Consider the following 12,496-nt stretch of genomic DNA (forward strand, 5'->3'; position numbering starts at 1 on the left):
TTATGTCTCATCCCAATCCTTATTTGTTTCAGATATCAGGTTGGATGTCAAGGTAGTAGCCGGATGGATTTTTCAGCAAGAGCTCGTTCGTACTCGAAGCATGAAGATTATGGATATCAAAGATGTACTTATTTTATATAAGATAAGATATGATGTATTGATATTGTACGAACGTGTTATGTTGTATATAAATTCATTCGAAGTTTTTTTTTTATGTTGTATATTTTAATGTATCCAATACTAAATTCAACGCATATGCTAGACTTTCTAGATATGTCTAGTATGGGTGTTATAAAACCGGAGGTTGTTTATGCAGGCTTCAAAATAATACTATTATAGTGGATATCCTTCCCGACTTGGATCCCCCAGATGTAGGAGACGTTGCACTGAACTGGGTTAACAAATGCCTTGTGTTTTTTCCTTCATGCACTTTACACTAAGTTATATATTGTTTATTGTTATTTGTGTTGTTATGATGTCTGGACATTGCATTCAACATTTCTGATATCTTGACATCGTATACGACATATGTCCATTATGTGCCAGAATTTCACTTACAGAACCAAGCGTTCAAAGGCAAAAGGCTCGCCTGCTCGAAATCAATGAGATATCTGAAATCCAGGACTAGCGAGGACACCTAATTTGCTACATAACTAGCGGTGAACTCTCTTCAGATCCACAAGAAAGGACAAAGTTAAAACATATAGCGTACTCGTTTTCACTAGTGGAAGGAACCATATACAAGGCACATATGGATGAACCCGGTGAAGAAACTAGCTTGATTCTTCTATGATTTTGTTTGTGTTTAATTTATGTTGCTAGTTGAAATTTATGTTGTTGTTGTTGTTTTAGTTCAATTATGTTATTGTTGATGTAGAATATATGGTTTAATGGAAAGTTTCTTGATCTTCTATGTTTTGAAAGCTTTTGGATTCTTTTTCATCCCAAAGTAGCAAATACGCGCTTGGGATTAAAGAATTCGGACGGGGCAAAATGAAAAATTCGTAGGGCACTCGAGAAGGACGGGGCGAAAAGAATTTCACCCAAGTTGTGCAATAATATATGAGCTGGCTACATATCTTCAATACATATTCTCATCACTGCCCTATCTAGTTAAATTCGTTATGCATTTTGCCATCCAACTATTCTAAATATCTACCTAGTTGTTAATAGGACCATCGATAATTAATATCAATAGTATCTTGATTGAACTTGATCGTGTCGTGCAGGGACGGATCCATAAATTTTAACAAGCGGGGTCAAATTATTTACTATAAATATTTATTAAAAATATATAATAAATTTATAAAGAATAAAATGATGACATCATTATCTAAGATTTTTTAAATGACATAATTAATATAAAATCAAGATCCATAATTATTTACTTTGGAGTCTCTTGAATAATTTAGAATTATAATTACCGTCTACATTTCTTCATATTTTAAAAGGTAAGTTATGTTTTGAGACTAAAATTTTGATATTCTTTACATATTTTTCAATTTCTATATATTTATAGGATATGACACTAATTAATTCCTTGAATTTAATACAAGTAAAAGTTTAGAATGTAAACAATATTGGGATAAAATCTGGTAAATCTCAATAATACTGCATAATACAAAAATAAGAACAAAAAGAACACAAATTACATGGATTAACATGTATGTTCGGCTACCCACTTTTATCTTCCTTTTACTTAGAGAAAAAAAGGAGCCCAAGATTCATCAAAAGTTTAAAAAATTAGACTTGTTTCCCTTATTCTACACTGAAACCTCCGGAGAAAATCTTGTGTGGTCCTGGTCCAAACAAGATGTCTTTGGTCACACAAAGAGAAAAAAGAGAAGAGAGAAGAGAGAGAAAATGGAGAAGAGAGGAGAGAAGAGAGAGAAAGAAAAAATTTGTGTGTGTGACCAAATCAAAATTTTTGGTCCTGGTCTACACAAGTGTTTCTCGAAACCTCCGTTTAGTTTCTTAGAATGTTTTTATTGGTACCATGTGGGGGCATCATCATTTCTTATGAGGGGTCAAAGTCTAAAATCAACTCATTATCTATTGTGAAAAAAATGTATAAGTGGGGTTGGCTGCCCCCCAATTGCCAATGGGTGGATTCGTGCCTGGTGTCGTTGTGTGTGTGGAAAAATGTTACCTTGATGCAACACAGAAAAATATCTAGCAAGAAATATATTACTACCTCCGTCCCAATTTAATTGACACAATTTTGTTTTTCACACATAGTAAGAAAAATATATAAAAAAGGGGAAAGTGGAATATATTGTATTGGGAATGATAAAAGTAGTATTATTTAGTGTTATATTGTATTGGGAATGATGAAAGTTGTATTGAAAATTGAAATGAGTCAGTTATTTTGGGACACTTTTTTTTAGAAAATGGGTCAGTTATTCCGAGACGGAAGGAGTACTTGATTGTGTCGAGATGTGTGGAAAGTGTCAACTTGATGCAACTGGTCCGGTCCACTCCAATTGCCATATAATTTTTCCACCTTGTATCAACGTGGAAAAATTCACAAAAACTAATGACTTTTCGTACATGAGAGTAGACTCACTGAGACCAAGACTAGTATAAAAGCAGCTAGTCACTTTTGTGTTTTATGTAGCAAATTAATCCATCCGTCTCGGAATATCTGATCCATTTATTAAAAAAAAGTGTCTCAAAATAACTGAGCAATTTCAATTTTCAATACAACTTTCATCATTTTCAATACAATATAACTCTAATTAATACTATTTTCATCATTCACAATTCAATATATTCCACTTTCCCCTTTATTTATACATTTTTCTTAATGTGTGTGAAAAACCAAACTGACTCAGATATTCCGGGACGGAGGGAGTATTGACTTTCGGTACAAAAGAGTGCCAAGTCATTATTAATTCAAGATTGAGACATGCAATTGTGAGTGGCTTCACTATGATCAAAGACTAGTATAAAAAAGCAGCTAGTCACTTTTGTGTTTATGTACCAAACTATTGACTTTCGGTACAAAAGAGTGCCAAGCCATTACTAAGTCAAGATTGAGACATGCAGCTGTGAGTGGCTTCACTATGATCAAGACTAGTATAAAAGCAGCTAGTCACTTTTGTGTTTTATGTACCAAACTATTGACTTTCGGTACAAAAGAGTGCCAAGTCATTACAAATTCAAGATTGAGACATGCAGTAGCGGAATTTATTTTTTCAACTACCTACTTTTGAAAATAATTGTCCAATCTGCCCTACATTCAAAATTATTATCTAATCTACCCTACTTTCAATTTTTCCCTTACATGGCTCCATCTGAGATGACATCATCATCCTTCAGGATGACTCCATTTCAGTTGGAGCCATCCTACTAGCTTTTTCCTTGTTTTTTTTATTTTCATTTATTTTTTGGCTTAATAATTTATACTTCTTTCATCATGGCTCCATCTCAGTTGGCACCATCTTACTAGGTTTATTTATTTATTTTTTTGGCTTAAAATTTATTATATATATATATATATATATAATTAATAGAAAAATAAAAAATAACATAATAATATAGATTGATAAATATTGAAAAAAAAATACAACGAAAGTACTAATCGCGTGCAAGATTAAGAGTAGGGCAATTTTTGCGATAACGACTCTCGCCTCGACACACTCCACATTTTGTTGGAATCTTTTCAACTTCATCCATTTTAGTCCTAATGTGAGTGGTTGGCTTAATCACCTCTTCCTTAATCATATCCATGCACTTTTATGCAAATTGCGCACCTGAACCTATTGTTGCCCCTTCCTCATGTCCTCTTAATGCAAACAACGTCGTTGTCCTATAGTAGGTTGCTTTAACCATAGCTGAAACTAGCATGTTGCGAATTCCCTTATGTATATCGTTCATTGACTCAACAAAGTTTGATGTCATGTGGCCCCATCTTCGACCTTCATCATACGCTTGAGACCACTTCTCTTTTGGTATTTTTTTCAACCTAGTTCCCCACCACAGTTATTGGCCCCCCGTATGTAGGATTTGAGCTTTGTCTGAATTTTTTTACGCGAAGACAGAAAAAGGGTTGTCCATCCACCACTCGCATTAAGACTGAAATGGATGAAGTTGAAAAGGTTCAAAGAAAATGTGGAGTGTGTCGAGGCAAGAGCCATTATCGCAAAAATTGCCCTACTTTAATCTTGCACGCAAGTAGTACTTTCGTTGTATATTTTTTAAATATTTATCAATCTATATTATTATGTTGTTTTATATTTTTCTATTAATTATACATATAATACATTTTAAGCCAAAAAAATAAACAAAAAATAATAATAAAAAAACCTAGTAAGATGGTGTCAACTGAGATGGAGCCATGATGAAGGAAGTATAAATTATTAAGTCAAAAAATAAATGAAAACCGAAAAAACAAAAGGAAAAAGCTAGTAGGATGACTCCAACTGAGATGGAGCCATGTAAGGGAAAAATTGAAAGTAGGGTAGATTGGATAATAATTTTAAATGTAGGGCAGATTGGACAATTATTTTCAAAAGTAGGGCAGCAAAAAAAAAAATTCTGCAGCTGTGAGTGGCTTCACTATGATCAAGACTAGTATAAAAGCAGCTAGTCACTCTTGTGTTTTATGTACCAAACTAAAAAATCATACTAAGATGGCTTCCTTTCGCTTCCTAGTGTTGCTTCTTATTGTTCTCATTGTCATCCCTCAGGGTTTTGCACAACCTGGATGTGATCCAGTATATGGATATGCAATGAATCCAGCACCTCCTTTTGTTGGAAAATCAGGTGAGACGGTACCAGTAGACACACCTTCGATAAAAACGGCGCCGGTAAAGAAACCACATGTCCGCAAACCACGGGTTGAGAAGCACTACGTTTTCAAGCCACCAGTAAAGAAACCACATGTCCGCAAACCACGGGTTGAGAAGACTTGTTATTAGAAGCCGCGTCACCATCAAATTAAGTACACCCCTATGCAGATGATGCCACTGGTTTCTAAAGTATGATATTAAGAAAATATGTGCCCTATTAGGTGATATTTACGTATAGTCCATGAAATTAAGTAATCAATATAGTGATGTATATTGATTCACACCGTTGGAGCAACAGAAAATGGTGGATTTTTGTACTACAAATAAATAATAAGAACTTGTTTCCAAAAAAAAAAAAAATAATAATAAGAACTTTATGGTTTAGTTGTTCTACTGTTGGTTTGTTTCTTTTTCTTGTTTTGATTCACACTGGTTGACTAAATCGTGACACAAACTTATTAATCTCAATATTGCCTTTGTTTAATACAATTTCTATAATGCCTTAACAAATAGTACTCGACTTAAATAAATAATTCTAGTTGATTTATTGTATTAGGTGCATATATGTTCAGTATGAGAGCAGCCATAAAATTAGAAAAATTAATTTAAGGCGTGTTTATTTCAGCTTTAAAAAAAATCATTTGTGTAAAAACAATCTAGAGTTTTTAAAATAAAAAAAAATCTAAAACTATTTATGTTTTTATACTACCTAAAAAAATCTATTTTTTTTTTTTTAAGATGTTCATGTACCTCATTGTTTTGAAAAAACAATAACAATTGAAAAATGCTAATAGCTTTTCATTTGAGTCAAAAATGAATTTTTTTTGATAAAATGGGTTTTCTTCAAAATCTTGAACAAACACTTAAAAATGACAAAATATATATTTTTATAAAATATAAAAAACAAATTTACGTTTATACATGTATTTTGTATTTACTAAACTAAGTGCTTCTAAACTATAACTTGTGGCGCATCAAAGGGGAATCCTGGCATCTTAGTTTGTGGTGGAATTTTCAGAGACCATGCAGATGCAGCTGAAGCTATTTTGTGTTTTGCAGAACCTCTTGGCTTTACCAACTCATACTATGCTGAGTTAAGTGCTTTCATGAGAGCTGTTGAGATAGCACATCAAAACAACTGCCATAATATTTGGATAGAGTCTGACTCAGCTCTAGTTGTCTTGGCATCCAATAGTTTCAATCAGGTTCCTTGGGAGCTTAGAAATAGATGGCTCAATGTCATGACCATTTTAAATACAATGAACTACTTGGTTTCTCACATTTTTAGGGAGGGGAATCAAGTAGCTGGCCTCCTTGCAAATCATTCTCTTACCATTCCTTCCATCAATGTTTGGCAAGAAGCACTGGCGGAACTAGGGGGTGGCAAGGGGGAGCCTTGGCCACCCCATCTTAAAACGATTCGCTAGCGTAGCTAGTGTGCTTAGCAAATTTTTCAGACTTTGTGAATATTTAGTTTTATCTTCTTTTCTTAGTTGTTGTTAGTTTTATTTTCTGAGAGTCGGGAAAACCATTTACTGAAGCTAACAGAGACGTAGTCAAACAATGGCTTATAAAGGTGCTACATTAGGATCTGGTGGACCTCGGGTGTAATGTTCAAAGGCAAAGCTCTAACACCTAAGACAATTGTTGATGATCTTCATGAAATCTATGACTTCCCTCCTTTTATTGAAGAAGAACTTGTGAGTATTTCTCTTGAGCATCTAATACTCTGGAGTGTTGATCTGCTACCTTCCTCATCTTTTGTTGCTTCTACTTTTGAACTTGAAGCTTTTAAAGAAGAAATCATATATGAGATGGCTGCTCAGAGGGCAAAGCAATAGGCAATGTCAAATAAGCAAGAGAAAATGGACTTGAAGCTTGATGCTAAAATTTCTAAGCAAGATGCTATGGATGACAAGCCCTTAAAGATGTTGAACTTGCTGAGAAGAAACCCATAATTTTTTTTTCTCCTCTTTTATTGATTTTTGCACAAGCTTTGTATTGTTAATCAACATTTTGACTTGTATTGAATGAATATTCTCAGTATCTTTTATGCAAGTTGTGTGCTTTGATTGCTTATATTTTTTTTATGACAAAAAGGGGAGTAAGAAAATATAAATTTAACTCTCTGCTAATTAATTGCTTAACACTATGCAAAAAAAAATAGATTTTACAACGTTTGATGCTTTAACTTATTTGATTATGAATTAATTAACCTTACTTAGACTAAAGGAGAGCTTAGAAACCTCACATTTTTCTTCTTAGACTCAAAGGGAGTTTACAAACCTCATCCTTTGAAGTTACCAAGTTAATTAATGAAAATAATTGTTCATGAAAATACATAGGTTTGTCAAAAATGGGGTTTGAACAACGCCTCTAAAATTTTGATGATAACAATGTATACAAGAACAATTGGATATGCTAATGTGTGTTCAAGTATGCGGAACCATATAGTTAAATTCCGACTCTCACAGTCAAGTTTTAGTTCCATAACATCAAGACACTAAACGCATAAGAAAGCATCTGAAGCAAAAGAGAAACATACATGACTTGGAACAAGATCCGGAGAAAGATCAACCAAAAAGTCAACACCCTGATCAGAAAGATGCTTTTCTCTAATAAGCATCTGAAGGAATGAATACTCTGAAGGTGACCTCAGCAGCTGAAGACTCTTATTCAGTTTAAAGGTGTTCAAAACCGAACCAATCAAATTGAAAAGCTGCAAAACGAACCAATTCAAACTGAAACCGCAATAAACCGCATTTGGTTTAGATGTATTCGGGTCAACTTTTTACTCAATCGCTTAGTTTTGTTCAATTTGAGGTTTTTATTTCACCAACCTAACCAAATCAAAGAAAACTGCAACATAAGAAAAACATTAATTAAACTTATGTCACATAGACCAATACTCATAAAAACTTCATGAAAACTTTTATAAAATAACATATTTTTCTCTTGTTAAGTTTCTTCTTTACCTTTTATTTTAAAAATGTATTTATGTTCTATTTGAACATTTAGATAATGATAAAATCTTTGTCTTTTACATTTATTATGTCACAAGATTACTTTTTGTTCACGTTTTTAACTTGATGTATTTATGTTGTTGTGTAAAAATGAAAATGTAACGTTGGATGTAGTTTAAACAATGATGGAAACATTTTAGAAAATATGTTGTGTTTTAACTTTTTAACTTGATGTTATACCCTAATTTTGGACCTAACAATACTAACTCAATTCTTCTTTTCTTGCATTTCAAGTCATTTGATATGTCTCTGATCAATTGCATCCCTCTCTGCATCTTATTTCAATGTTATTTGCAAAATTCATGAAAAAGGGCATTTTAGTCATTTCTCGTGTTAAAATTCCCTTCAGTCTTTTAAAAATTGTTTGAGTCCTTTCAAATAGTTTGAATAAGTCCTTATTTCAATTCTATGTCAAAATCCATTTCAAAACTTGCATTTGAAGTCATTTTGAGTCAGTTTAGCCCCTAGGGGGCATTTTAGTCTTTTCAAGTGTTAAAGCTCTGTCTAAACTCTTAAAATTGTCTCTGAGTCTTTTAATTTTGCTTGTATAGGTTCTTGCTTTAATTCCCTGTTGAAAATCCATTTCAAAATTTGCATCTGAGTCATTTTTAGTCGTTTTAGCCCCAGGGGCATTTTGATCATTTCACACGAAATTTCGGCAGAGAGAGGTTACTTTAAAGTCCGTTTTAGTCCGTTTTGTCAATTTTAGTCCAATTTTGTCAATTTTAGTCCCATTTTGGTTCGTTTTAGTCCGTTTTGTCAATTTTAATAGTTTCACTTTACGTTCAGTCAAATTTACCAATTTTTAGTCCAATTTTTATTTTTAATTTTGTTTTTTTTTTCTAAAAGTCCTCAAACTTCTAAAAATTGCATTCAAGTCCTTTTTCTTGCTTCAAATTCTATTTTCAAGTCCTTTTTTGCTCATTTCGAATTTCATTTTCTTAAGTCTTTTTTACAAATTGCAAAATGGTCCTATTTTTGTCCAGTATTGTTTTTAGTCCTTTTTACCATTTTTGCAGATAGATCCTTGTAACTTTCAATTTTGCAGAAAGGCCCTCAAGTCATTTTAAGCCAAGGCCGAATTTGTTCAAGTCCAAGTCCACATGGCAGCTCACTATTGGTCTAGAATCACACTTGGCACCTATAAATAGGGGCCAACTCATCAATGCACAAAAAATTACCATTCAATCACTGACACATCATCAGAAAACCCTAACAGACTTTCTCTCTCTCCCAAACCCTAACCACCGTAACTGAATCAAGTCACCACCGTAACAAACTCAAAACCACCGCAACAAACCCTCAGATTCATACCAATTCGTACCAATCATCATCAGAAAAACTCAATTCAACAACATTTACACAAAATGGATACGAATTCGTAGAAGATTCTCAGAGAAAACCTCATCACTGAATCTTCACCTTCGCAATTCAAGCAAGGATCCGTCAAGGACGAATTTACGATCATGAAGGATTTGTTGAGGGAAGAGAAGAGAGAGATCGAAGCAAGAATCAGACCGGTGAAGAAGGAGAAGAAGATTCACCGGTTTATTTTCGATTGCGAAGGTTTTGAAGGCTTACCAGAACAATCAAGAACGAACGCAGGATCTTTTTTGTTCGAATCTCCAAACAAATCCAGGTAAACACATGAAAACCTTCTCGTTCTCATTCATAATCATCATCGAAGGTTCATAATGGAAAATAAACGGTGAATTGATGTGAAGATTCGAAAAGATTCAGAAAAGTTGAAACGAAACCCTAAAATGCAAAATCATGAAGATTCACCGTTTATTTTTCAAATCAGAGTGTATAATCATCATCAGCGAAGAAAATAGGTTAGAATAGGGTTTAGTTTCAAAAGGATTAGAAAAAGATTGAAAACCCTAGAAACCGAAAGTTCCAGGTCCGATCTGCTTCGTTTTCACCACAAATTCACAAAAGCAACCATAGATTCATGAACTGGAGAGGAGGACGAACATTTCTGTGTATTTTGTTTGAAAAAAGAGCTTCAGATCATCGGAGAAGATGAAGGTTCCGATGAACCTTCATCCTACTCCGTCGTCCTTTCCAGTTTCCGTCGAAGCTAGGGTTAGAGAGAAGTGAGAGATTCTCTCACTAGAATGAGAGAAGAGAGAGAAGTGAAAGTGTGAAATGGATTGAACCGGTCTCTTCGCCCTTTTATAAACTCCTGAACCAGACCGGTTCAGTCCTGGTTCAACGCTGGTTCGCTTCTCAGTCGTTTGATCTAGGGTTTTTGGATCCTGGATCAATCCAACGTCCCTGACACGTTTGGATAGTCCAGGATCCGTATCCCTTTGGGCCTGGATTCCTTCCCTTCGCTCCTTGAGTTTTTTTGCTATATGCACCAATTTTCTTGCTATTTGAACCCATGCCTTGCCTAATTTTCTTATAAAAACTCCATAATTTTTTCCACATGTGTTTGATATTTTCCTTGACATTTTGATGATGTTGTTATGTGTTAAATCTTGATAAAAGATATGTTTGGTATTTTTTTTTATTTGTGATGACATCCTGTCATTACGTAATATTAGGGACTTATTGTGACATTTTGATAGAGTTCTCATGCAATTTATACTGTTCTGGAGTGCAAAAAGCTTAAATATTGAAGTCTGTTCGAAGGAAATCGCGCCATGCCAATTTTAAGCCGTGCTGCGATTTTTGAAGCAAAATTACATCCTCCCTGTTTGAGGGAAATCGCGGCACGCCATTATACAAGGCGCGGCGCGATTTTGATGGGTCAGGCCCATGACTTCTATAAATACTGCACTAATCCTGAAGAACAAGGGTTACGATTTTGGAGAGCAAAGTGCGATTTTGAGACATCAGAGACGGCTAGAAGGGCGATTTCTTCATCCTTTTACCAATTCATGTATGTTTTGATTATTTCATTGATTATGCTATTTGTAAACTCGATTATGATGAGTAGCTAAATCTCTTAGAGATTAGATCCGAGATGAATCTTTGTAACCCTAATTGACGCATGTTGCTGTGAAACTCTATTTCGTTTATGAATTCAATTCTAGTTTATTCAATTCAATTGTTCTTAATGCTTTTTATATCTTGATCACATATAACTTGATTTCGTGAGAATGAATGACCACTGACCATGGCTTTCAACTTAGACCTAATTGAATTGTTCTAATAAACAGGGTTAGTCTAGGAATAGATAATCATTTGTTAGTGATAATAGGTTAACGTTCGGTAAAACCTTCAAGAATTATTAGACCACCTAAGGAATTAGGGGCTGTAGTTTAAGAAGAGGGTCCTAACTCAAGGGATTGATTAGGGCTATTTTGTTAATCATCGTAAATTAGAAAAGGATTCATAACAAATAGGTGCAGTAGACCAATTAGGGGAACTTAGAGGATTCGACGGATCTGATCTCATCTTTCTCTCCATATTTTCTTAATCAAATCTTTATTCTCTTTTATTTGATTTCGTAAAATCAAACCAAATCTACTGCCTAGTGGCAAAACAAAATAAATTTTACACATCCTAATTATATAACGAAATTGAATTATTGAAGTTAAAAACAGTCCTCGTGGGATCGATATTTTTACTACTTCGATAGTATTTGGTGCACTTGCCAGAGATCTATCAAGTTTTTGGCGCCGTTGCCGGGGACTGTTGAATTATTTCAGCAAGGCAATTACGTTATAATTTAGGGTTTTTGCAATTTAAATTTCTGTTTTTTTTTTATTTTTATTTTTCTGTTTTCATATTCACTTGATTACTTTGCGTTGTGCAGTGCTACTAAGGTATTTTGCTATTTATGCGAGGTAAACAGAGCTCAGACGACTTAGAGTACGATCCGGAAATTGAAAGGACTGCTAGAGCACTTCGGAAAGCTGTCCGGTCGCAAAGGTTAGCTCAGTCTGTTCCACCGGGTGTTCGAGAACAAATACCGGAGCCACTCTCAACTGAATCTAAAACGATCTCTTCTCCTAAATCTGCAACTATGGAAGGAGAAGGAGTTGTACCACCGAGACCTAAGCTAGGAGACTACGGGTTAGCCACTCATCGCGGTCAACTGACCCATACTTTTCAACCAGCTAACCCTGTAGCTTTCGACATCAAGACAACTATCCTCAACGGTTTGAGGGACAAGCAATTCGATGGGACTGAAGCTATGAGTCCTCATGAACACTTGAGCCGCTTTGCTGAAACCTGCGAGTTTTGTGTGCAACCAGCCACCGTGACTGAAGCACAAAAGAAACTAAGGCTATTTCCTTTCACTTTGACGGGAAGAGCAAAAGATTGGTTGCTAACAATACCAAACGGGACTGTCCAAACATGGGAAGAATTAGAGCTGAAGTTCTTGGAGAAATATTTCCCTATGTCTAAGTATTGGGACAAGAAGATGGAGATCTCTAACTTCAAGCAAGGAGAAGGTGAATCATTGTATGATGCTTGGGAGCGATTCAATTTGCTTCTTAAGAGGTGCCCTAATCATGAGTTCACCGAGAAACAATACCTCCAAATCTTCACTGAGGGGGTAACACCAAATACTAGAATGTTCTTAGATGCTTCCGCGGGAGGTAGTCTCAAGAGCAAAACTGATCATGAAGTCCAAGCTTTAATTGAGAACATGGCTGGAAATGAGTATCGGGCTGAAGCTAAGAAGAAAGAAAGAGGAGTGTTTGGGGTAAGTGAGCAAAC

At 34.7% G+C, this 12,496-nt stretch overlaps 1 non-coding gene across 1 annotated transcript; it reads right to left on the reverse strand.

The window, feature by feature from the left end:
- Nucleotides 1-12,188: 12,188 nt before the first annotated feature.
- Nucleotides 12,189-12,295, reverse strand: LOC146954473 (small nucleolar RNA R71). The gene has a single exon (XR_015025247.1). It is a non-coding gene; the product is annotated as a small nucleolar RNA R71 (small nucleolar RNA).
- Nucleotides 12,296-12,496: the final 201 nt, after the last annotated feature.

Source organism: Medicago sativa, chromosome 1 (genome assembly GCF_051527215.1).
Source record: "Medicago sativa cultivar Bolivia chromosome 1, Bolivia_mono, whole genome shotgun sequence".
Taxonomy (NCBI): domain Eukaryota; kingdom Viridiplantae; phylum Streptophyta; class Magnoliopsida; order Fabales; family Fabaceae; genus Medicago; species Medicago sativa.